Below are 27,441 nucleotides of genomic sequence, written 5' to 3'. Positions count from 1 at the left end.
AAGTTACAACGAACTTAATTTATATTCCAATCTTCATATAAATCGGTTCAGCCATTATCGCGTGAAAGGTAACAAAAATACAGACAGACATACAAACAAAAATGTCAAAAATTCGATTTTCGGTTTCAGGGTGGTTAATTATATATGTTAGGACCAATTATTTTTGGAAAATCGAAAATTACCAGAAAAATTTCGGCTACAGATTTATTATTAGTATAGATTACAGGAATGAAACATATATATCATTGAATTAAAATAAAATAATTCCTTTGGTTAGTGCATATTGTTTTGTTTTTAGTGCACATTTTCAACATTTTTAGTGCATATTTTCATGCATATTTTAGGTATTTTTCAGTGCATATATATCCGGGCCCTACTCATGAGACAACTAACTCAGGAGATAATGGGGTAGGGTGGCCAGTTCCTTTCTCCCTCCATTGCATACATAGCAGCACAGATATAGAATAGGCTACACTAATCAGACTTGAAATGTAATTATAAGTAATGAAGTGTAGCCTAATATTATTCAATTATTGACAAGTTTTGGACTCAATTCTACGCTTTCATACGTAAAATAAATAAAATGAGAAAATTGCTGTGCTTGAGAATCATGGAGTAGCGGCAGATTCGTAAACACGGCGCCAATACCACCCAAAAGTAGCCGCTTTGAAGGCTTTGAGAATATTCCAAAACAAAATGAAATTTCTAAATACTATAAATTTTTTAGTGAATGTACTTCAGTGGTTGAGAACAGTTCTTACAACTGTTGGAAAAAAATATGATTAACGGAAATATTACTTATTAAAAAAGATAACTTCAATCCATAATACTATAATATTTAGAATCTTACTGCTTTTGTTAGCTATTGCATTTTTATACTGACTGTATTTCTGTTGTGCAGAGCCACCATTATGATGCTTAAAAATATATTTCTGACGTATTACATTGCATATTACACAACCAAATAATTTTTCCGTGCCTATTAAGGCAATATAAAACAAAGTGTCAAAATAACCCCCCCCCCCCAGTCTTTCTAGGTATATCACGTGGTAACTGAAACATATAGAAAATTAGTATTTATAATCAGAAATACAAAAGAATTAAAAAATATAAATACTATTGATACTCAATATAAAACTCTAGTCAGGAGTAAGCTAGAGTATGCGTCTGTAATACGGTCACCTCAGTTCCAGTCCCATCAGATGCAAATAGAAAGGATACAGAAAAGATTTTTACGTTATTTATATTTTAAAAAATATCACGTGTCATCTTATGACAAGCAAATTTCATATAATCAGTTACTATTTGAATTTAATTATAAAACTTTAAAATCTCGACTATTAATAAATAGTCAAATTTTACTCTATAAGACTGTTAATGGTATATTGAATAACTGTGATTTTCTTAAATTTCATCAATTAAAATTTAAAAAACAGAATTACGTCATAGGCAACCTTTTATTATTCCCATTCCTAGAACTGTTTTCTTCAAGAACTCTCCATTGTTTGTTATGTGTAATACAACTGTCTGTCTTTAAACTGTGATCCTCAATTTGATTTCAGTTTAACAGTTGACAAATTTCATACAATATTAAAAAGAATTGTATTTCGTTAGATATTTAAATTATGAAGAAGTGTATTATAATGTTTTACTCTAGTTTTTAAATAATTTTGCATCATTATATTGACATTTGGCACTATATTAACTGCAATATTATATTCTAGCATCTATTACCATTATGTACTTTCTTTATTTCGTTTGTGTTGTTTGTTTTATTGTTTTTTTTCTTATTATGTACTAGCCGTACCCGTGCGCTCCGCTGCACCTGTTATAAATAAATATAAAGTAATTACATAATTAAAATAGGACTTTTGATCCAGGGAACAACTTTTACAACAGCGCAAGATAATCTGCTTCGCTCATTACCCAAATTTTTTTGCATTGCATTTATTGCATATATATTTCATGTATTTTAACACGATTCAATTGAGCATAGTTAAAATTTGAATTATAAAATAATGGATTGCTAAGCTAACGTACTATTACTGCATACTAAATCAATAAACTCTCGTTCGTTAATTCTCTGAGATTAAAATGAGTGTACATAAATATTATTTTAAGAAATACAGAAAACGAATGTACAAAATAGCCTATCAAATTTTCTGTGCATAGGAAGCTATTTTAATCTTACCTGTCCTCGATTTACTAAGAAGTTACTGCAATAACATTATAGCAGTATGTCCATCTAGAGAAACTACACTTTCCAATGGTGAAATAATAATTAATTATACAAATCGGTTAATTTAGCTTCCGATATTACTTCATACAAACACAGAAACATTGTCTGTAGGCTAAGTTTAATAGCTTTCGATTGTTGCTGTCCAAGGCCCCTTATAGACGAAATCATTTGTTCTTAATTCATTGCACCGTCTTAGATGGCGTTATTTTAATTTTAAAACTCATTTATCTCATTAAATATCAGTCCTATCAAACTTTTGTAAAGAATAAAACTTATCGGAAATTAATTTTAAAGAAACTTTTCTTATGTAACATTTTTCACAAAAATCAATAATAAGCGAGATATTTCGTTTTATTTAATTCAGGCCTCCTTATAACCCCCCTTTTCAATAAAGTATTTTGAATGCCATATAGCCTAAAATCTATGTTACAACGAACTTAATTTATAATTATTCCAATTTTCATATAAATCGGTTCAGCCATTATCGCGTGAAAAGGTAACAAACATACAGACAGACATACAAACAAAAATATCAAAAATTCTATTTTCGGTTTCAGGGTGGTTAATTATATATGTTAGGACCAATTATTTTTAGAAAATCGAAAATTACCAGAAAATTTTCGGTTACAGATTTATTAGTAGTATAGATTTTGTGTATGTATCTGTGTAAGCCACCTGTAGTTGGAAGCCTGCTTCTGTTGGTGGTGGATTTAAACAAACAAAGAAACAATCAAACAAATAAATAAATACATAAATAAATATCCAGTCTTCCTAGTGTTAACTGAGAAGATTGCAGACACGATCCTTCGGACTAACTATTCCGAACGGGTCTCACTATTAGGCCTACTAAAACGCTTCCTATTATTTCCGCTAAGCGTTCAGTAATAAAGAAGTTTGATATGTAAGCGTACATAGAGGACGCACGATTCCGAATGCATGGTATATGTCAGGTATACTAAGTGTATAAAGCACCAGAATATATGCACGAGATGATTGAGTGATTCTACAACAGACTCTTCAGCTTCCGAGATAGCAAAGAGGTGGAATAGATAGGTTCCTAACTATCACCAGATTACACAGACCGCTCGCACAACACCAGCGTAACACTCCGACAACCTTATCTCAACATCCATCGAAATTTTGACACACGTTTATTCAGAACAGTTCATATTACCACCCCTAACATATTTACTATTCCTTCTAAATTACCCTGTATATTTCGCTTATCAAAGCAATTCATCGTGAACAATAATTTATTTATTTAATCTGGCACAGCTAAGGCCAGTACGCCTTCTCTTCTCCCCAGCCAGACTCTTATTCTAATTGAATACAATTGGTTACATAGTTATTAAATTAATATCTAGACCATAAAACAACATGAAAGTAAATAATGAAAGTTGGATAAGTAATGTTAGTGTGACAATAATAAGCATTGGTAAGAAATAGTGATGATAATGATAGTAATAATAATAATAATAATAATAATAATAATAATAATAATAATAATAATAATAATAATAATAATAATGAGATAATTTAAAAATTTATTCTGTGATATATATTTACCATTAAACATTGAGAAACCTGAAACAGCTATTATAATTAACAAGAATTGTTAGAAAAATACTTAATTAGTCTATTCTTAAATTGGTTTGATGTCTGACAGTCCCTGACATTACTCCGTAGGAAATTCCAAAGCCGAGGAACAGCCACGATGAAAGAAGATGAATATGAGTATGTTCGGTGGGAGGGAATGGATAATATTGAGGAGTGTTGTGATCGTGTGTCTAGGTTATGATGGGTGGTTAAATTTTGAAAACTAGACGCAATAGACAGGAGTGAGAAATGCAATATGTGAAAGAGAAGGGAAAGACAGTGGATTTTCCTACGATCTTCTAGACAGAACCAGGACAACATTTCGAGGGATGGTGTTACGTGATCAGCCCGGCGAATATTGCAGACGAAACGGACGCACATATTATGAACACGTTGTAGTCTCTGCGCCGAAGTAACGCTTAGGTCAGTAAACAGAATATCACAGTAATCGAAATTGGGCATCACGAGTGTTTGCATTAACATTCATCGTGAACAATAAAATTAATTAAGAAAGATGTTGTGTCTCATGTGAATTTACCTCAGAGGTTTATTCATATGGCACATTGGAAGACAAATGGAGAGGAACAATTTCGGTAGCCTTTCATTTAGTAATATATTTATTTAGCCTGGTAGAGAAATAAATATGGGAAATGCCTGTTATTATTCGGTTGAGAAGCTTTTATCATCCGGTCTGCTGTTAAAAAATCTGAAAGTTACAATTTATAAAACAGTTATATTACCGGTTGTTCTGTATGGTTGTGAAACTTGGACTCTCACTTTGAGAGAGGAACATATGTTAAAGGTGTTTGAGAATAAGGTGCTTAGAAAATATTTGGGGCTAAGAGGGATGAAGTTACAGGAGAATGGAGAAAGTTACACTACACAGAACTGCACGCATTGTATTCCTCACCTGACATAATTTAGGAACATTAAATCCGGACGTTTGAGATGGGCAGGGCATGTAGCACGTATGGGCGAATCCAGAAATCCATATAGTGTGTTAGTTGGGAGCCCGGAGGGAAAAAGACCTTTGGGGAGACCGAGACGTAGATGGGAAGATAATATTAAAATGGATTTGAGAGAGGTAGGATATGATGATAGAGAATGGATTAATCTTGCTCAGGATAGGGACCAATGGCGGGCTTATGTGAGGGCGGCAATGAACCTCCGGGTTCCTTAAAAGCCAGTAAGTAATTAAGGGATATGGTCATCAGATTTTCTCTTCCCCTCTATAGGTCTCGCAAGCACGGAATACCGACGGAAGGAATGCGAATGAAACAGTGTGATAAGGAAGAGCGGGCGACAGAAAAGGTCACGAGATAACTTGAATGATATTCAAGAGTACAGTCGGAAGAGAAATGACATCGATAGAACCAGTCGTGCGTTGTGATAGTTACATTACGACTTTAGTTTGTTCCACTGCATGTGAATACGTGTCTTGTATCGCACGGTATTATTATTTCATTCGCAAACATATGTTGCGCCTTTAATTAGCTTCGAATTTTTCTCTTGCTACGTTCTTTACTTCCAAAGCGATGTCCTCATTTGTTCATCTTCTTGGAAGAGACAGTACTTCCATCGGCCTGCACCTCTCCCCCCTCGACGTGCACCCCTCGGCGTGCCTACGTCAAAACAGACAGCAACGCCACCATTGCTTTTCGGTAATCGTTCCTTGCTCGAGCTATACCAGGGGATTACAACTACAATATTAAGAATACAAATAAACTTACGTTTAATATCCCTGATTTCATCCTGCTCTCAACCTTGTTGTAACTAAGGGGAGCAGATATTATACAGAGCGTTCAGCTCGGCTCCCTGACGGGAACACGCGCAACAAACATGCTTGCATAGTTAGCGTAGACTGTGTTATTATCTACCTGTAAACTTCTGCTTAATTTTTATCATTCGATTAATAACAACGTGCACACGACTGTATTTTTATTTCATGATAAGCACTAACCTGTGTTACAGGAATTGTTCAAGGTAGTGTCCGTCTGAATTTAGCCTACACTTTTCTGATATTTTTATGAAACTATTCTTTTACAAGCAGAATTCAATTGCTCAATTACCGTAATGATTGCGGTTTTTCGTCTTATATCGTCTCTAACTTTATACATAAAAGAAATCCTGTGTTCTAGTGTGAACTTGTGAGATGGCATATCAATGAACTGCCGTAAAATTTAATGAACACATTCTTGTATTTGCGCGGGGCTACTTGCACTTGAACTTCAAAGAGAATTTACCTTGCAAATCAAGCTTTCAGGTATAACTCCCTGTGAAGTTGATTTGAATAATTTGAAGGAAAAATCGTTCCGGGTCCGGGTCTCGAACCTGGGACCTTTCGTTACACGTACCAACGGTAAGGTATACGTACACCCACAAAACGCAAAAAATGATGAAAAATTAAAATTTTCCAAATATAACTATTTTAATAGAGAATTTTCTTCCCTTTAATTTGATATAAGAATTTTCGATTTATGCCTTAGGTTTTTTCAGATAAGTCCCATTTTCCAAAATGCTGCGTCATCAGCCACGGTCACTTACTTTTGAAGTGCATTACTTTTGGAGTGATCTTCGTAGCAGTCAATCCCCTCGTCCAGCATTGCTTGTAAAATAAACTTCTTTCCAGTCCCGAAATAGATGCATAGATATCTGGACATGATTTTTCGATTTATGCCTTATGGTTTTTCAGATAAGTCCCATTTTGCAAAATGCTGCGTCATCAGCCACGGTCACTTTTGAAGTGCATTACTTTTGGAGTGATCTTCGTAGCAGTCAATCCCCTCGTCCAGCATTGCTTGTAAAATAAACTTCTTTCCAGTACCGAAATAGATGCATAGATAACTGGGCATGATTTTTCGATTTATGCCTTATGGTTTTTCAGATAAGTCCCATTTTCCAAAATGCTGCGTCATCAGCCACGGTCACTTACTTTTGAAGTGCATTACTTTTGGAGTGATCTTCGTAGCAGTCAATCCCCTCGTCCAGCATTGCTTGTAAACTAAACTTCTTTCCAGTCCCGAAATAGATGCATAGATATCTGGGCATGATTTTTCGATTTATGCCTTATGGTTTTTCAGATAAGTCCCATTTTCCAAAATGCTGCGTCATCAGCCAAGGTCACTTACTTTTGGAGTGCAATGGAAAGATAGGAAAAACTTTTTTACATAATGAAGTAATTTATAATCTTTTACTGTTAGTCATAAAACTGTAAATCTGTGTGTCAATGATGTTGTACGTCATTTTAATAAGAATCCAAAAGTAGAAATTACAATTTTGAGGAGGATGGGCATAAACCCTGGGACAAACACCATCTCAGGATTTGTTGCATCAATGGAAACAGGGACAAAAATGCCAAAAAAAAACATTCAACACTTGAAGTTAAAACAAGGCGGAGGTATTTGAGAGGCAGAAAGAAGCTGAAACTGGACCGACATGAAGCTGCTTAAGGGGTGACATATGATGATGGAGTCTTCTAGGCTCTGAAAGTTTGTGGCTCATTTCCTGTAAATAGTAATTTTAGAATATTTCATTCTTTCAAACATGATATCTTAGTCAAATATGGTGATACCAAGAAGATATTGGTGTCATTTTGGAGCTTGAAATGTCCCCCAGTGTCTGACAATGAGTAAAATAACATTAATATAATTAATAATTATCTATGGATTTTTTACATGATTTATGCAACATAAAATATTGTAAGTTACATATATGGTAATATTTAATTAATGTAAATAAAAATAAAAAGTAGCTCTATGTCAGGCACTAAAGAATAGTTTTAGCTATAAAACAGTGAAAAAATGTGGCTCTATCTTAAAAACTGCATGAGCTATCATGTTTCAAGTTGTATGTCAAAATTATAAACAAAATAATTTTATATACAATTTAGACATAATTTCAAGGGATCTGTTCACTTCATTCTCTTTCTGGTACCATTGTCAATTGTATAAAAATTTTACAGAGCAAAATTATACAAAACAAAATTTTTTGTATGTAAAGGTGTACATATACCTTAACAACTGAGCTACCCAGGAACCCTACCAGAAACGTCATAATACACGCCACTGTTCGTTAACAGAAAACCGCAATTTAAGTCACACAGTGTTGTTTGTTTCACGGTTGGCAGCCCACTTTGAGGTCTGTGGATGTAAAAGGGAAAAATTGGGTGGATGTCTGGTAGATTTTCTGGGTAGCTCAGTTCGTAGAGCGTTGTACGTTTAGTCAAAGGTCGCGGGTTCGATACCCGGCCCCGGAAGAATTTTTCCCTTGAAATTATTCAGAATTTACCTTATCAGACGACTGCAAACTGGAAATCAACTCACCTGTAAGCTACCTAAACATGTATTTTCTTTGGCCTTGATCGTAATTAGACGCGATTATGTCTTGGTCACAGATCCATGAATGCAATCATGTTTGACATGCGTGTTCCGGTCCAGAAGCAGAGCTGGCGCGTAGGTAAATTGTTATAATTAAACTTAACTCGGACAAACACTTTCCGAAGCAATTAGGGATGAGAGGAAATTCTGCACAGTCCACTCGAACTAATAGTTTCTAGTGTTTGAAAATAGTGTAAACATGTTGTGATAGTTTTACATGCCTGAAGTGTATTAACAACGTCTATGTTTTAATTTTTTTAACGCTGAGTAACGTTAATCGAGGATCATTAGGACGAAACGGATATACAGGGTGTTTCAGAATTCAGCCGAAGAAATTTATGTAGTTATATACGGATTGTAAACAAACAATTTCATATAAGGAACCCAGGTTCTCCGACGAAAAATGAGTTACCAGTTACTAATGTTGTTTACATTTGATTCATTCAGATAATCCATTATTAATAGAAAGTTGTACCCCTCCACAACCCCTTAAATTTCTCCGGTTGAATTCTGAAACACTGTATTTTCGCGTAATACTGACGTAACTCCTTCTTTACATGGTAAATACTTATGGCGTATTTATGGAAACATGTTCTATATAAATTAAAGTTTGAAGACGGATCTGTCCAAAAATTGTGTTTATTTTACTCCCAAAAATAAAGATTTTACATTGTTTAGACAATAAACAAATACAATATTTTCTTAATTTCACAAATTTGCAACTGTTGGTTACGGCTAAACCGTTAAAAAAGCGGATCAGAATATTATATTGTGAGTGAAATGTGTTCATACGCGACCCTTACAATTATGCAATCCGTTTTGATCCACCTCCTAGGGTTTATGAGTTACGACCATTTCTTCCTTGGCTTACGCAACTGCTATGCTGAGAGCATGATGCAATAACCTTAACAACTGAAACAGTGTAACGCCACGAACAAATAAACACGTATATAGGTAGCAGTCGCCCAGAATATATTAGACTTTATAGAAACAGAAAACTTGAAAAGAAAGATAATTCCCAATTTAATAATCATGTACCCAAACGAAGAAATACGTCGACTACGTGCCTGAGTGTAAACAACTCAAAGCTCAAATAAAACTCTACGAACATCTGCCTTTACTCCAATCATAAACAACAATTAATTATAAACAAGCCAATGAATTACTTTCAATACCATTTTAGTTGTAATACATGTGGTTATGCGTAAAACAGGGATGAGACGATATTAGCTCCCAATCATGGTAGAAGAGCTCGACCTTGATCACGAGCGCATAGCGCATCCACTACATAGCGTCGTAAAGGCTCCCCCAAACAGACGCGATATGGAATGCGTTACGATAGCGTTACGATTTCGCTATAACGCAATATCGCACTATCGCGAAGAGGTACCCAAACTGGCGCGTCCTCGATATACGATATCGTAACGTCCCCAGCCAATTAGACTATCGTAATGGGTGACACATCCGCGGATTGTTGTTTTCCAACCACAGCCGCAGAGAACAGTTATCTTTAGCAGGCGTACATCACTTGTGCTTACAGATTGATTTCTTTTGCTTGAAAATGAACGTGGAACTTCTGATTGATTTCATAAAGGAAAATCCGTGCCTTTATGATTATCGGTATGCAGCTTCGTTATGTCTCCCCTTACTTTACCCAGAATCTCGTCAAAGCACTGAATTGTCATCCGGAAGTATATATAAAAACGTTTTTCATCTCTAATTAATTGTGGAACTAAGGTATAAAATTCGCCTTGTTCTTCCCTTGTGGTATTCATGTTGTGAATACACAACCTCCTGCAATGAAATGAGCAAATTAAAAAAAAAAGTTTATAATGGACTAATTTTTTTCAAGTTCTTGGCAAAAAAAAACTCAAATCATCACTTTATACTTTTTACATCGTTTATCTTAACCATACATGACTACCATGGACTTACCTGCGTCTGCGACGATTTTCTTCCTCATCCTCAGCTAGCGCGACTAGAAGCAGAAGCTCATCCTCCCCTGAAGATGAATCCATGACAGACACACTTCAACCCAGCATCAAAATAAACGCGTGGCGTTCGCGCGATCTACATCCCCGGGAGAATAGATCACAAAATCGTCGCGTTCTACTTGCTGCGGTAATAACGCATATTGCGATAATCGCGTGTGTGTGAACACAATCATTGAACGCAATGAAAACATTTATCGCAAAATCGTAACGCTATCGTAACGCATTCCGTATCGCGTCTGTTTGGGGAGGCCTTAACGTAGACATCAGGGATGTACATGCATATGCAGCGATTAAAGGCAGCAATTATTACAATAACTTGCGTTACTAAATTTCTGGCTATGTAATAGGGCTAATTACTAAGTTATTTAATATACATGTACATATATAAACAAATCGCAAAGGAAAGTGTTTTTTAGGAACAAAAAGAGAAATAGGTAAAGTTAATTGTATGTAAACCATTTTATTGTTAAAAGCAATTATTTATTATGTAAATAATTCACTTCATTGGTTAGGAGAAACTAATAGGGTCTACCTGCTCGACGTGTGTGATCTCTAAGTGCTTTTGAGTATTTGTTGAAAAAATAATAATGGCAATATTGATTGAAATAAAGTATATTGATTGTGTGATTGTGAAAATGTACTTCTTACTTACCAGTCGTGATTATGTAATGAGTTTTCTTAGAGTGATTTGTGAGATGCACGTAACACGAAAAAATAAATTGATTAAATTAAGATATTGAGACCCATCGTAATTTTTGGGGTCAATCGTTTAAGGGGATATGTATGACTTTTAAAACTTCCACAATTTCGGCCAAAATTTGTGAAATTTAAACTATATAAACAGATCTATAATAATATCATCTGTACAAAATTTGGTGCAATTAGGTCTAATAGTTTTGAAATTATATTTTTAAGTATATTTTATATTGACGTTACTAAAAAAGCTCTTTACATCAAAGTTTTCAAAATGTTTAGTTCATATTTGCTCAAAATCCTGAAAATAGTTATTGGAATAAAAGTGAATTAGCATTTCGAGCTTAGTAATAGTATAAGGTAAAGTGCAATCAAAGATAAAATATTATTTCTAAATTAAAGAAACACGTAGTCTAATAAAAGTAAATATCCAGAAACAAGCAACAAATAAAACATCAACAATACATTTAAAATAAAGAAATAAAAGGACTCTAGATACAATCTACTGACCCAAATGTAAATTAATTTACCTTCGATGTCAATTCCGAAATGAATGTATTTCTCTCTTCTCCTGAATAATGCCTATATTTTTTTTTTCATGTTGCGTCTCATGATGCCGTTTTATGTTGCTTTTTTTTGCAAATGATATTTTTTTTTTACACAACAAACACTGGACTTCATCACCATGTTCGAAGCATAAATATTGTATCTTCCACTCTTCCTTGAAAGCTTTAAGTGCTTCCGTTCCGTCATGATGCGCTGTGTTCTAAGATCTGTACATCCTTTAGCAATGTTTACAGGTAAAGGAGCTCCGCGCGCGCAGCGGGCATAAAAGAGCTCTCGCTCGAAATTACTAGTCACCATCGCAAGACTGGCGTACAACATATTAATTTTATCGTCAAGGCAAAATTGTTTTAATACAAGTTCTAATGTTCAACGTTATTCAGCATTAGTGTCTAATCCTGAAACCAAGATTCCCTAATCATTTTTCTAAGACACGTGGAATTAAAATAAAAATAAAATATCTCAGCGGACACCGGTGTCCTCTATGGCAGGGAGGAAAATGTTCTGGAGAGGACACCGATGTTCTCCATGGCAGTGAACCTGAACATGAAGGATGGCTGTTACATTGAAAAATTGTTCCCTCCTCAATGATGAATTGTTCTTCTGGCAGCCTTCAGAAGCAATACAATTCATATTGTGATTCTGTTAATATTCCTAATATATTTTTTGTCCCAATATGTCTATTATGAACTATTTCCTCAAAGCATTAAGACGCAGTATTTCAGTTATGTCAACTTTACAACAACTGTCATCTTTATTCAAATATAGTCTGATGATACATAGCAATGTAGGCTATGGAGTCCATGTAATTCACGTGCATTATGATAAAAACAGTGAATGGTCAAACTGCAGTGTTCCTCGAATAGATGCAGAAGCATCATCGTGTGATGTTATAGCGATACAAATTAGTCACTAAGTAATAAAATACGTTGCTTCACATCTCGGTACTCACATTGAGGTCTACCTCAGTGGACATGGTGCAGACTGTTCCGCGATGATCCTGGTTGGAGTTCAGGAGCCGATGAGTGGTATCATATGTGCAGGCCATTGTTACGTCATCTCACTACGGTGCTGTGACTTCTGAAATAAGACCAAAAGCAATACAATGTTTACATCTGTCTATATACAGGGACATCATTTTATTTTTACTTCAATTTTTATTGTACCCGAGTTTTTTAATGTACTTCACTCCCACTCCTTCTGCTAGTAAACTTCCAACCGTTCACGACACAGAGCCGAGGGCGCGTAAGCAGTACTAAGTTAGTGAGTATAGTACGTTCCAGAAATATGTTCGCGTTTTCCAGTGACGAAAGAGCTTTCAATATTGAATCATATTTTCGCACAGGTACTGTCGTCCCTTTGCCTACGTCGCATCCCGGTTTTACCCCCCTCCTCCGTAAAGTCTAGTAGCTGAGCTGTCTTAGCTCTTTTCTGAAAACATTAATTTCTGTTAAGAATTGGACTTCTACGTAATATTATACAAATGTTTAAAGTAACTTAAATAAAAGGGCCTCGTTAAGTAATTAACTGTCACGTGATTTCCCCGCCCCCTTTCTACGACCCTGCGACAAAACCACTTGAACGGACAATAGATAGCATTTCTGAGTAATTTTATCTTTTGGGATCGGGTAGAAGTGAAGATTGAATTTACAGTACGTAAGGTACTCTTTTATACAGTAGGTACAGAATTATTTCAACATGAGTTACTCGTACGAAGGACGAAACTGGTAATTGGAATTAGGTACAATAGTCTATAGTGTGATAATATGCACAAAAGAACTGAAGCCTGTGTCGAAATGAACGGCCACCATTTTCAAAAATGTGTTTAAATATCCATATTATGATTAATTTTCAATTTAATTTCATTCTCTATATTGTACGCTAATGTGCTGTAACAGTACAATATACACTGCATAATTAATACGTCCGAATGGATAGCTCAATTCGTGAGTAAAAACACTAAGTGTTAATACAGTACTGTATTTTGATTAAACAAAAACCTAATGAAAATTATCAAACTCAAAATTGCGATATTTCCTAGTTTACATAAATGGATGAACTACTTTTCTTCCCTCCTATACCTAGTAAAGTGATTTGTATTTTACGCCAGTATCATCGAACTCCAGTCGTGGAAGGGGGAGCAAGCGGTGTTTCCTGTTTCAATCGTTAATAGAACGGTATAGCCAGATTAATATTAAAAATGTTAGTAAAAATAAAATGATGTCCCTGTATTTTATTCATCCTACTCTACTGTATTATTTCGATTATTGTCAGTAAAACGACTGGTGTTCGCATGTGTATGCATCGGTTATTCGTCACAAGAATAGAAAACAAAGTATTAATTTGTTTCTTGTCAAGAAACCACGCTATCAGCAAGCTAAACGTTCGCGAAATCTGAATTGATGTTGTTTTAATTTCCCTATGAGGATCACATGCGTGAGTGCTACGTAGTCAGTCAGCAAAAAATGTTATTTGTATCCATTTTCACGTGAAGATAAAGATGTAGATAATGACGGCAAAGTTAATTACAATACCAATCACCTAGAAGTCGCCTTCATTTGTCTTTGGATTGGTTGAGAGAAAACACCCCAAAAATTTCAACGACAAAATTTGTCTCAACTGGGATTTGAACTCGGGTCACAACTTCACGATGGTGTATTTGTAAATAGGTGTTATTACTTGACTCAAAAACAAATATTTTCCTGTGATTGTCTCCAAGTGTATCGCACGTGTCTATTATCACTTTAATGTAGAAATTGCGATTACAAATCAAACTGTTGGTAGCACAGGTTTGTAACTGCTTTCGATGCCGAGGTAGTAGTAGTAGTAGTAGTAGTAGTAGTAGTAGTAGTAGTAGTAGTAGTAGTAGTAGCAGTAGTAGTAGCAGTAGTAGTAGTAGTAGCAGTAGTAGTAGTAGTATTTATTTATTTAACCGGTAGAGATAAGGCCGTTAGGCCTTCTCTGTCCCTCTACCAGGAGATTCCAACTATAGTATAATATGAAGAATGAAATTACAATTAGTATTAAATTTACAATTACAATTACAAATAAAATTACAATTAGTATTAAATTTACAATTAACAATTACAAATAAAATTACAATTAGTATTAAATTTACAATTACAATTACAAATAAAATTACAATTAGTATTAAATTTACAATTACAAATAAAATTACAATTAGCATTAAATTTACAATTACAATTACAAATAAAATTACAATTAGTATTAAATTTACAATTACAATTACAAATAAAATTACAATTAGTATTAAATTTACAATTACAATTACAAATAAAATTACAATTAGTATTAAATTTACAATTACAATTACAAATAAAATTACAATTAGTATTAAATTTACAATTACAATTACAAATAAAATTACAATTAGTATTAAATTTACAATTACAATTACAAATAAAATTACAATTAGTATTAAATTTACAATTACAATTCCAAATAAAATTACAATTAGTATTAAATTTACAATTACAATTACAAATAAAATTACAATTACTATTAAATTTACAATTACAATTACAAATAAAATTACAATTAGTATTAAATTTACAATTACAATTACAAATAAAATTACAATTAGTATTAAATTTACAATTACAATTACAAATAAAATTACAATTAGTATTAAATTTACAATTACAAATAAAATTACAATTACTATTAAATTTACAATTACAATTACAATTACAAATAAAATTACAATTAGTATTAAATTTACAATTACAATTACAAATAAAATTACAATTAGTATTAAATTTACAATTACAATTACAAATAAAATTACAATTAGTATTAAATTTACAATTACAATTACAAATAAAATTACAATTAGTATTAAATTTACAATTACAATTACAAATAAAATTACAATTAGTATTAAATTTACAATTACAATTACAAATAAAATTACAATTAGTATTAAATTTACAATTACAATTATAAATAAAATTACAATTAATATTAAATTTACAATTACAATTACAAATAAAATTACAATTAGTATTAAATTTACAATTACAATTACAAATAAAATTACAATTAGTATTAAATTTACAATTACAATTACAAATAAAATTACAATTGGTATTAAATTTACAATTACAATTACAAATAAAATTACAATTGGTATTAAATTTACAATTACAATTACAAATAAAATTACAATTAGTATTAAATTTACAATTACAATTACAATAAAAATCAAAATTACGAAAAGATTACCTGACTAATTAAAGCTAGATAATTTATCGTAGAAAAACAAAGAATATTTTATATTTACTGAATTACAAATGAAATCTAGAATAACAAAATTGTGTAGTGATGAAATTACTGGATATTGAAATATTTTGTGATAGATTGAGGAAACTATTTACAAAAAATCAATTACCGTACTGACCAATTGGCTAGTAAGTTTGCGTTTGAATTCAATTTTATTTTACCTGATGCTAGCAGGTAGCGAATTCCAGAGTCTTGGCAGGGCTATTGTGAAAGAGGATGAGTATGAGGAGGTGCGATGGGATGGTATTGTTAGTATTGTTTCATGACGAGAGCGTGTGCTCAGATTATGGTGATAAGAAAGATAAGTGAAGCGAGACGACAGGTACGAAGGAATAGAAGAGTTGAAGATTTCGAAGAGAAAGAGAAGTGAATGTAATTTTTTTTTCTTATCTAGTTTAAGCCAACCTATTGCTTCCAGGGATGGGGTAATATGATCATATTTACGAACATTGCTTACAAAACGTACACACAAATTATGAGCACGTTGAAGGTATTACTGAGAGAAGCGCGCGCTCTTCCGATGTCCTACACTCTACAGCTTTGTTTAGCGTAGAATGACGCATTGTTTGGATTGGAATGCCCGCCGAATGTGACTGCTGAGGGTTTGTTGTTTACGTGACATAATCAGTCGTTCACTTATCCCCACAGGAAGAAGTTGCACGGGGTCAGATGAGGCTTTCTCGCAAGCCACGGTACATGTGCTCCTGTCCCTACGTCCAGGGAAGATCTCGTTCACATTACTTCGGGCTGCATCCATCCTGTGTGGTGGCGCGCCATCATGCTTTAGCCACAATCTTCGACGTAGTGCGTTGCCTTCCAGTAATAGAGGCAGCTTATTTCTGAGGAATTCAGGTATCGACGCCAATTCAGTTACCTCTCGTAGATATATTGATAGATTACTGTCCACCCAAAGATTCATCCCACACATTGACGCACCTAGGCGACTGCCACCCTCATCCAGTGTGGATTGTTAACACTCCAATAGTGAAGATTTCTGCGGTTATCTTTCCATTATTTTGAAAGTTTGCCTCGTCAGAAAAGAGGACATAGGCCTATTACAGGAAAGTAGGATGTTATTATAGATTTATTAATTTGTCCTACAGAATAATATCCGTAATATTTAGAATTAATATTTGAGGAGAAAAATTCGCTCCGGCTCCGAGATCGAACCCGGGTCCTTGGTTCTACGCTCTGACCACTGAACTCAAATATTAATTGTCAATATTACAGATATTATTCTGTAGGACAAATTAATAAATCTATAATATTCTCATAGCTGCAGTGCATATGTCTGTACAGATTACTGTGCACTTAACTGCGGAATCCCGGCCAAACTGTCACTCAACTGAGTGCGCTCCTAATAATAATGACAGTTGACATTGAATATATACGCCAACATACAGGGTGATTCAGACCACACGTAACAGTCATTTATTTCGGAAACTAGTGCATGAAAATTTTCGAGACAAAAATATTTACAACTAAACCACATGTGAACTTTCACTCGAACTTGATTTCATCAATCAGCTCTACCAGGAAGTAAGGTCAGTGGCTTTTCACTTCAAAATTTCAAATGAGAGTCGGGTCAAATAAGGTACCATTTGATAGAGCTTTTCAAAACAAACAACTTTCATGGGAAACGTTTTTATTAATTCCTACTCTGCCAGTCACTTGACCACGCCGAAGTATTAGTAGTCACTGACAGTGTTAGAAGAAGAGTACAGGTGTGTGCTGCTCAGAAGGGCAGATAGTTTAAAAATTTATAAAAATTAATGGAATTGCCTAGCCTTTCAGTAACATGTCAACATTAATTGTCCTGTTTACATTTTCGTCTTGTAACATTTCTCAATATTGATGACATTTTATTTTTGTACGTTTTCTCATTGAAAGAGTAGGAAATGATAAAATGTTTCCTGTGAAAGTTGTATGTTTTGAAGAGTTCTTTCAAATGGTATCCTATTTGACCCGACTCCCATTTGAAATTTTAAAGTGATACGCCACTGACCCTACTTCCTGTTAAGGCTGATTGATGAAATCAATCTCAGGTGAAAGTTCACATGTGCTTTAGTCATAACCAGGGAACGGATTTATATGGACTAAAAATATATGAAATATGTAAATATATATGTAGTTATTTTTACCAAAATATGGAATTAAATATGGATTTTTACCAAAATATGGAATTAAATATGGACTTAAAATTATAAAAAAATGACTATGTACGTTAAATATTGGTACATTTTAATCAAACTAAACAAAAAATATAATGGACGTACCTTATCTTCCAATGTAGTTTCAACAAAACACAATTTTTATTGTCTGTTACCATAACAATAGGTTACAAACATTTCTTTCAAGTGCTGAAAAGTGAATCTTCTTCTATTGTCTCTGAGGATAGATTTATACTGACTAAAAGAGCGTTCGACGTCACAAGAAGTAACTGGTACATAATTCAATTTCACAATGTCTGCTGGGGATAAGTCCAAGTTAATCTTCACTGTTGATTCACCACTCATCACAGCAACAACCTTTTGTAGTTCTTCATATCCAGGGTTTTTTGAAAGTACAGTGTCCACCTTAGCTCTTACTGCATCTGCAACTTTACCTCTACCACGATTCAGTTGTTCCACAGTACTATTTATAATTTCAAAACTTTCAGATAGTGAAAGGTGCCTATTTTGGAGACTTTTGAGCGTTTTTATGATGCATGAAAATGTATGCTGAATGTGAGCTAAGTCATTCTTCACACTTATGTCACAGGTAACTGTTTTCGCAGTATCAGTTGAGACTGCATCTTCAGAGTCCAATGCAAGGAGAACATTGTTAATAGAGTCTATATGTTCGGCATAATATTCAACTGCTTCTAGCCATGTACCCCATCTAGTTAAAATTGGCTTTGGTGGCAATGGAATTTCAGGGTACATTTCTTTCAACACGTTAACTCTACTGGGAGCTTTGAGAAATACTTTTTTCACTGATGAAATCAACAAATCTACTTTAGGGAAATTGTCTCTGACCACTTCTGCCACACGATGAAATGCATGCGCCACACAAGTAAAATGAGTCAATTTAGGATATACAACAGATAATGCTTGTCCAGCTTTGACCATATAAGGGGCAGCATCGCTAATAAAGAATAACACATTATCGTACATAATACCCTTTGGCCACAGGATACCCATAGCTTCGTTGAACAGTTTAACTATAGTTTTGTTATTGCACTTTTCTAGAACATCACAATGTAAAAGAATTCGTTCAGAATATTGTTCACTTAACAAACCGATAACTACATTACCAACAAGTCTACCTTCTTTGTCGGGAGTCTCATCAATGGAAACCCAAATTGAACTATCTTTAATTTCATCTCTTATCTTCTGTATTGTCTCATCGTAGATGGATGGAGCATACGTCTTCCTAAGTGTTGACTCATCCGGGATTGTATGTTGAGTATATTTTTCAAGGAATTCCCTGAAGACCTTATTCTTTAGTTTGTAGAGAGGAATATCAGCAGAGATGAGAGAACGGCACAGGTCGATGTTAAACTCAGATCTTACATTCGATGTTGTTGGTTGTGTTAAAAACAATTGTCTCTGCTTGGAATTTAGTTGTTTGTTGGCCTGATGTTTACTAGTTGTAATGTGTTGTTGCACCAGGAACTTTTGTGTAGATGATACTGCACACTGACACAAATTACAAAATAATATTTTATTGTCAGTTGATAAACCATCTTCTTTAAATTCTGAAATGTAACTTGTTAGTTTTGATTTTAAATTGACTGAATGACGTACTTTTGGCATATTTACCGTCTTTATAGTATGATTTACAAAACTGAACCTATGTGTACTCTGACTGGCATTTAACTGTTGAGCTGCACAACTGAAGTCTGTTAAAAATTTTAAATTAAATTAATACAGTTTTGTAACTTACTTTCCCATTGTTGATAGGACTGCTAATTTTCAAATAACTCTGATGTTAAAGGGATTACTGAACATGTGTTTAAATCTCTATTGTTGAAATGTATTTTTAAAAGTTAATGGAATTTTGTTTTGTTTTATTGTTAAACCTAATATAATATGGACTGTTTTAATGAAATATGGAAAATATATGGAAATTAACGAAAATATGTACTAAACTCTAAAATATGGAAAAATATGGAAAATAAAAGTAGGATTTTTCAACCCTACACATTGTGAAACATAAAGATAATGCAAAATATAAATTATATTAGCTTTATAAGTAAATATGTATTTACATATAAATCCTTTCCCTGGTCATAACTATGTTTGTCTCGAAAATTTTCATGCACTAATTTCCGAAATAAATTACTTACGGTACGAATCACCCGTTGCCTTTTCGTACATTTTCTTATTGAAAGAGTAGGAATTAATAAAAACGTTTCCTATGAAAGTTGTTTGTTTTGAAGAGCTCTATCAAATAGTGCCTTATTTGACCCCGACTCCCATTTGAAATTTTAAAGTGATACGCCACTGACCCTACTTCCTGTTAAGGCTGATTGATGAAATCAAGCTCAGGTGAAAGTTCACATGTGCTTTAGTCATAAATATTTTTGTTTCGAAAAATTTAGTGCACTAGTTTCCGAAATAAATGACTGTTACGGATGGTCTGAATCACCCTGTATATGCCTAACTTGGAGTCAGGCCACAAAGGGAAACATTGAAGGAGGAGTGTTCGGTCCGGTGCTGTGGATTGAATTCGGCATAGCTCAGTGGTCAGAACCAAGGAACCCGGGTTCGATCCCCGGTGCCGGAGCGAATTTTTCTCCTCAAATATTAAGTAGGATGTTGATTGATTGTCTGTAGCAGCCTGTCTGAAGTCGATAAGGCACTCAAAGTCCATTTCCCTTAATCTATAGTACAACTGGACGTGGTAAGGGTTAAATTTCTGTTGGTACTTATGCGATTTACTCGAACTTGCTATGTTTCTCGGCCCGTCGTGCGGATTCTGCGCAAATATGGCTTCTTCTCGAAGTCTACAGGGCGTTCTCGTTCTGGATGTAAGGTTTTTTGAAGCGTACCAGTGTGTAGCAGTCATAGCATCGCTCTTCTAAACGTGTAGCTTGAGGATATTGTCCTCCACGGGAACTTCCAGCGGTACTGACTTGTCACCCGCATTGTGTTCTTCCTTGGCACTCCATACGTCAGAATAATAATCTATTATACTTTTGATTAAACATCATCCTTCAATCTAAGCCTCACCATATGTTTTACTATATTCTGTCTATAGTAATTGACTTTATAGCGTAATACAAAAACTTATGGAAGTAGTTTACTTTACTAGAAAGTAGATATCAGAATCAGCGTTCCTGTGATCGCTGTGTTCAACCTTTAAAATCTTACATGATCTCAGTTCAGACCGGCAAGAGTCAGGTCGGTTTCTATCTATGATTAAGTTTATAAATAATGATTTCTGGAGCTATGCAGATGCTTCTGTATCACCTAACTATATAAAGCATTGCGATGGTTGCGGATGGAACCTACAACCTCCAACTTGCGACCCAGACACGTTTCCCCGAGAGTACTGCTTACTTTCCTGAACGACTGTCGTGCGTGTGGAATTATCTCCACTCGTGACACTCGATGAGCACAGAAGTGTATTTACGACAATGCCTGTGAATGTGCGGGACTATACAGGGTGATTCACGAGGATTTACCGCCACTTACAGAGCTTATTTCCGAAGACTTTGAGCAAAAAATGACATATAAACTTGTGTCCTAATCTCAATATTTTCAAAGTTACACTAATTTAAAGTTATTAGTAAAATACCTTTTTCTTTAGTTTTAAGGATAAAATAATATTACAAATAGAGAATGAACTGCAAATCAAGCTTTCAGGTATAGACCGACCATCGGATATGTGCCCCCGTAAGATATGCGAACTGAACCTTAATTCCTTTCCAGCCTCGGCAATTCATTTCTCTCCCTGTATTCCTATTTCTCTCTTTTCTATCCCTCTCCCTTTCTCTCCCCCACTACTCACAATTTTGAGCCTTCTTGCGGGACAGTTTATTTGCACTTGTAGTCCAGTGTTGTCAACTCAACATGAATACTGTAGCACGGAGTGGTGAAAAAAATATTATTAAGCAAGTAATAGCATTTTGCATAAGTCAATCAGTGTCATTAGACTACTTAAATTAAATTATGAATAAGTAATAATTAACCTTACATTATTATAAGCAATATTCAAGAGACATGACACTGTTTGACGGAAGTTTGGCAACATCCCAATTCGGCAAGTTTCGTGGCTTGCTGTTTAACGTAATGGGAGAGAAACGGGTGGAATGGGGTGAGTAGAGGCGTTAACTTTTCCAAGAACGACGACAGCGCTGAAGGGGCATAGATCCCATGGTCCGACAATATAACTACCTGTAAAGTTGATTTGAATAATTTCGAGGGAAAAATTGTTCCGGGGCCGGGTATCGAATCCGGGACCTTTGGTTAAACGTACCAACGCTCTACCAACTGTAGAGTTCCCGGGTAGCTCAGTTGGTAGAGCGTTGGTATGTTTAACTAAAGGTCCCGGGTTCGATACCCGGCCCCGGAATAATTTTTCCCTCAAAATTATTCAGAGAATAAACTATTCAGTAGTATCATTTCTTTAATTGGCTAGTGTTCTGAGGCTAAAATGTGTTGTCAGTTGCTTCGTACAGATTTTGTTTGTTTGATTTTTTTTTTTTTTTTTTTCAATTTTTGACTAAAAATGACATTCCTACCGCACTTATCACAAAAATTGTTACGATCATACGACTTTAGGAATTTGATTCTTTACAGTTTAATTCTGCATTCTAATGTACAGTTTAATAATTTACAAGACCGGCGTAATTTGTAATAATTGAGTGATAAATGCGTAAGAAAAACGTAATTTTGCAGTTAAAAATTGAAAAAAAAAAAAAAAAAAAAATCCGTGCGGAGCAACTATGGAATCCACAACACATTTCTAGCTTCAGAATAATAGCTAATAAAAGAAATGATACTCCTGAATAGTTAATTCTTTTCCAATAATATGTTTTTGCCCTTAAAACTAAGGAATAACAGTATTTTACAAACATCTTCAAATTAATGTAACTCTGAAAATATTGAGATTGGGACACATGTTTATGGGAGACCCTACAAGTCGTCTATCTTGTTGATGGTTAGAGTTTCAGTTGATATCAACCCTTCCTCTTCAATTATGTAGCATATTATAATCTTTGGTATCAGCATGGTATCTAAATTTCGTCGACACGAATGCGTCCAACGGAAATATGGGAGACCCGGGCAAACAGAATAATGCCTATTTCTTAGAAACGCCAACAGGTAGCGCTTTATGCTATGTTGGGGAAGAATACCAACCAGGTTTTACTGATGGAAGTGACTTGTCGTCATTCTAGCTAGTGAGAGAAAAAGTCAGCATGCGTTTGAAGAAAAATATTTCAAGATAAGAGAAATATACTCGTATGTACAACATACAATACTGTAGATTCCTCTTTGTTATGTTATAGTAATGTATAGGCGATACGATTAATTCTAAAGTGCCGTACTTACGAAGAAGTTTATTGACGTTTATATTTGTATAACCTTAAATGAAAAGCGAAGTGGCGTCTGCGGGCAAAGTGGATAACTTATGTGTTTTCAGATGGTTTAATTTTTCAAGAGGACGATGGAACTAGCCAAATGTTCTGAATAAGCCATGAAGAAAGCACATGAAGAAATTAAATCTTCCAATCAGTGGTTCTGCCATCTGGCCCATAATGTGTTTCTAGATGAAGATTTTTCTCGAGATCAACTTAGAGATCACCCACTTGAGACAGAAATCAGCGAAACGACAGCTGGCTCAGATTTAACAAATTCTGCGGTGCCAGCATTTTCAGCGGCTGAAGAAACAGTTCATGCTCACTCAGAATCAACCACCTCTGTGATGTCGGCACCTTCAGAGGTTTAATAAATATCCGATACATCAATTACACTCAGATTTTCTCTTCCGGTTACACCAAAACCCTCAACATCGTCAGCAGGAGAACCCAAGTCAGTTCTTTTGATTTAGACCAGTGCCAAAAGTGGATGCTCGAAAGTTACGAGTTAAACGAAGAAAATGTCAGCGCTCTGAAGCTCTTACATCTATACCGAATGATAACGTTGAAAGAGAAGTAACTTATGGGCAGGAGGAAAAGCAGAAGAAATCCAAGTCTTCAGTGCCAGTGAAACGTCGACTTGTTCAAATTTGTATTTTGTACTAATTTAACGTGTTGTAAAGGACTGTAATAACATTTCTTATCGTCTAATAGGACTCATTAACATCATGTTTATGTCACTGTTTTGAGGCTTGTGTTGGTAAAATTGATCCAAGTACAACATAATACATCATGGCGTCCGTTGCGGTGGAGTGCGAACATAAACGTCAACAATGGATATAAGTATTTTGACTTCCTAGCGACATAATATTGATAAATATACATACCAGTAAAGTTATACTTACAGGAGTATTCGTATTACTGACAAATACTTTACTAATATATTTGTATTTTTGGTTTCCAAATTGGAATTAACATACACGTTAAAATTTCGTATCATATGGGTTGAAAAGGATATTGATGGCTAAGAGCACAAATATTGTATGTACAAAAAGAAGGTAAGAAAAGTGTGTGTTATTGGTACTGGCTGATTTGTCTTGGTGTATTCTTCATATTATGAATCGAAAACTGAAACAGAGTTCAATTCGGAGTTGCGCTTGGGCGCGGGTTCGATTACCGCTTGGGCAGATTACCTTGTTGAGTTTTTTCCGAGGTTTCCCTACTGTAAGGCGAATCCTCGGTCTCAAATACCACCTCGCTATCACCAATCCCATCGATGTTAAAAAACCTAGTAATTGAAACAGCGTCGTTAAATAACTAAAAAAACACTCTCTTCATAAAAACTACAGATAAAAACCATGATTGACTATTTACAAGAATCGTATTTTGCCACTTCACAACAATTGTTTTTCACTGACATACAACCTTTGTATTCTTACCCATTGCTGTCTAATAAGTGAAACGAAATTAACCTAAGCTACATAATTGCCCGTCTATCTCTAAACGCAGGTATTAAATGGTAGCAATCTCAAAGAAAATGAATTCTGAAAAAAACAACTCGAGGTGGTAACACGTTACCCGAATTCTTGTTTATTTATTAAATGTTTCCCTGGTGTATGTATTTTACAACATATTGTGATCCAAGACGAAATGCATGGATATGGTGATACAGAATAAAACGGTAAGCACTTCGCTAGTAGCATATTATTTTATTTCAATCATTAACACCGGAATTTTATATGTAATTTGAAAAGAAAAAGTGAATTTTCATTACACCACATAATAATTCACTAGATGTACAGCTGTCAAAAGAAAAAGTGGCCGCTCTCCTGTATCAAAGTTCCCTTCGGGTATCTTCGCTACAATTCGGAGACAGGCGATGTTACATGTTGTTGGACCATGTTGCCTGATATCTACAGTTATAATTGAAGTATACTGTGTGTTAGTCGATAGCATAATGGTAGCGTTCAGGCCTCTTTTTCATGAGGTCCTGCGTTCGACTACAACCACGTGATTTTTATGTTCTTTTTTGTTCTGTTTTTGAGAGAGACAAACTAGACATAATGCCTCCTTTCTCTTTTATGATTATTTTAGTAATTAACATCAGGTTCATTAATATATTATGCCATGACTTTATCATTATGATATTGTGGCTGCAAATGGAAAGAAAAAAGATTTTATTTTCAATAAAATATCTTTCGTGGCATAAACATAACAAATTTACTGGCGTCGGCCTTAAAACATTAAAACAATTAAGCGTTCAAAAAACAAAACAAAAAGCCACAATTCAATATTTAGTCTATCTTCCTCTTATCTCGATCATCTTGCAGTCGAGTGGGCATGGAATTGACTAGTCTTTGCAAATAGCGACTGTTCTTAGACACGATATTCCAGGCATTCTGAACATACACACATAAATGTTCTGTCCATGGGCAGGTCTTACATTGCAAACCCAGCAATCTCCAATCTTTCCTATTTTCTGCCTTCCTCTTAGTCTCCGCATATGATCCACATATCCTAATGTCGTCTATTATTCTTTTCAACCAGAGACCCAACCAATTCCTTTTTCTCTTTCTAATCAGTTTCAGCATCATTCTTTCTTCACTCACTTTTTCAAACACAATTTTATTTCTTATTCTGCCTGTCCACTTTACACGCACCGTTCTTCTCCACATCCACATTTCAAATGCTTCAATTCGTTTCTCTTCATTTCGTCGAAATGTCCATGTTCTTTCCCCATACAATGCCACACTCCACACAAAGCACTTCACTAGTCTCTTCCTTAGTTCTTTTTCCAGAGGTCCGCAGAAGATCCTTCTTCTATTAAAAGCTTCCTTTGTTCATGTTTGCAGTTTTCTTAGGAAGGATAGGCCTAAATGCGGAAACATCCCGTTGCTTTCCGCACACCACAATCTCTTTCGCATTTTATTAAATTCCAAGGGGCCCAAGCGTGGAGATGAGGAGAGTGGATTTGACTAATTGGGTCCTCCGGACTTCACCGAAAGTCACGGCAAGGGTTAAATATTAATTCTATCAGGATGTTTGACCCGGTCAGAGACCGGGAAATCTCAATTAGCCTTTGCCCCCCGCATCCTGGACTAGCTTCTACGAATCATCAGAAGATCTTAGAGTGTGATTGGGCCAATTTTTCCAAAAATGTTTCCACACTTTTGCTCTCGTAGCTCAGCGGACGAACGTCGGAATTTAGATGTCAACGTCTCAGGTTCAATTCCTCGTTACTCCTTTTCATTTTATTGTGGTTCAAGATAGTATAATGTAATAATACAAAAAGAAAAACTAATAGCAATATTATGCAACTGGATTTTTCCAAACCTAATATTAAATTTATGTTATTTATATCGCTAAAGAACGATTACAATATAAATAACTTGAATATTATTTATACAGTCTCACTAAAGAACGATAACAGAATATAAATGATAAATATCGGTTTGTTTAATTAATATATTGCGAAAGAACAATAACTATATAAATAACTTGAATATTGTTTTATAATGCTAATGAAGGAAAACAGAATATAAATGATAACTTGAATATTATTTAAATCGCTAAAGAACGATAACAATATAAAAAACCTGAATATTATTCATATCGGAATTTCACAGATTTATTACAGATGTATTTAAGAAATTGTAGAAGAATAGTAATTAGTAACAGTGTCCTATTTATTCTTCTTGGAGCCAAATTTGTAACTTTTAAAAGTGTGGTTACTATGTTGAAGTGTATGTGTTGTAACGGATGCTTGATTTGTTATGTATGTGAGTCAGTTATGTGATGCTTGATGTCATCGCAATGTCGTAATTATGGTTTGATTGTGTTTGTGTGACTATTGTGTATTAATTTATGATGTATGGTAAGGAAAGCTGCATATTTGTGTTATAGAAGTGTTACGTATGTGTGTTGTTAATGTTTTTGTATGTTACAAATTGATACCTGATATTTGTTTTGCAATCGCAATGCCTAATTTACGGATTGTTTATGTTTTGTTTACATCGCGTAAGCTAATTTAATTTTCTTTTCCATTTCTCTTTATGCTTATCTTTTTTGTGTATAAAACTATAGCCCTAACATACATATGTAAAATACGGC

General features: G+C 34.4%; 1 protein-coding gene across 1 annotated transcript in view; it reads right to left on the bottom strand.

Annotated features, from left to right (window-relative positions):
• Window positions 1-27,441, bottom strand: part of LOC138715488 (follicle-stimulating hormone receptor-like) — a 778,322-nt gene that overhangs the window by 606,383 nt on the left and 144,498 nt on the right. The window contains exon 2 of the mRNA XM_069848450.1: window positions 12,415-12,542. The gene's annotated coding sequence lies outside the window, so the exon portion shown is untranslated. The remainder of the gene's footprint in view (window positions 1-12,414; window positions 12,543-27,441) is intronic.

This window comes from Periplaneta americana, chromosome 15, assembly GCF_040183065.1.
Source record: "Periplaneta americana isolate PAMFEO1 chromosome 15, P.americana_PAMFEO1_priV1, whole genome shotgun sequence".
Lineage (NCBI taxonomy): Eukaryota > Metazoa > Arthropoda > Insecta > Blattodea > Blattidae > Periplaneta > Periplaneta americana.
The sequence above is the reverse complement of the archived record's forward strand: the minus strand, read 5'-3'. Positions and strand labels throughout refer to the sequence as shown.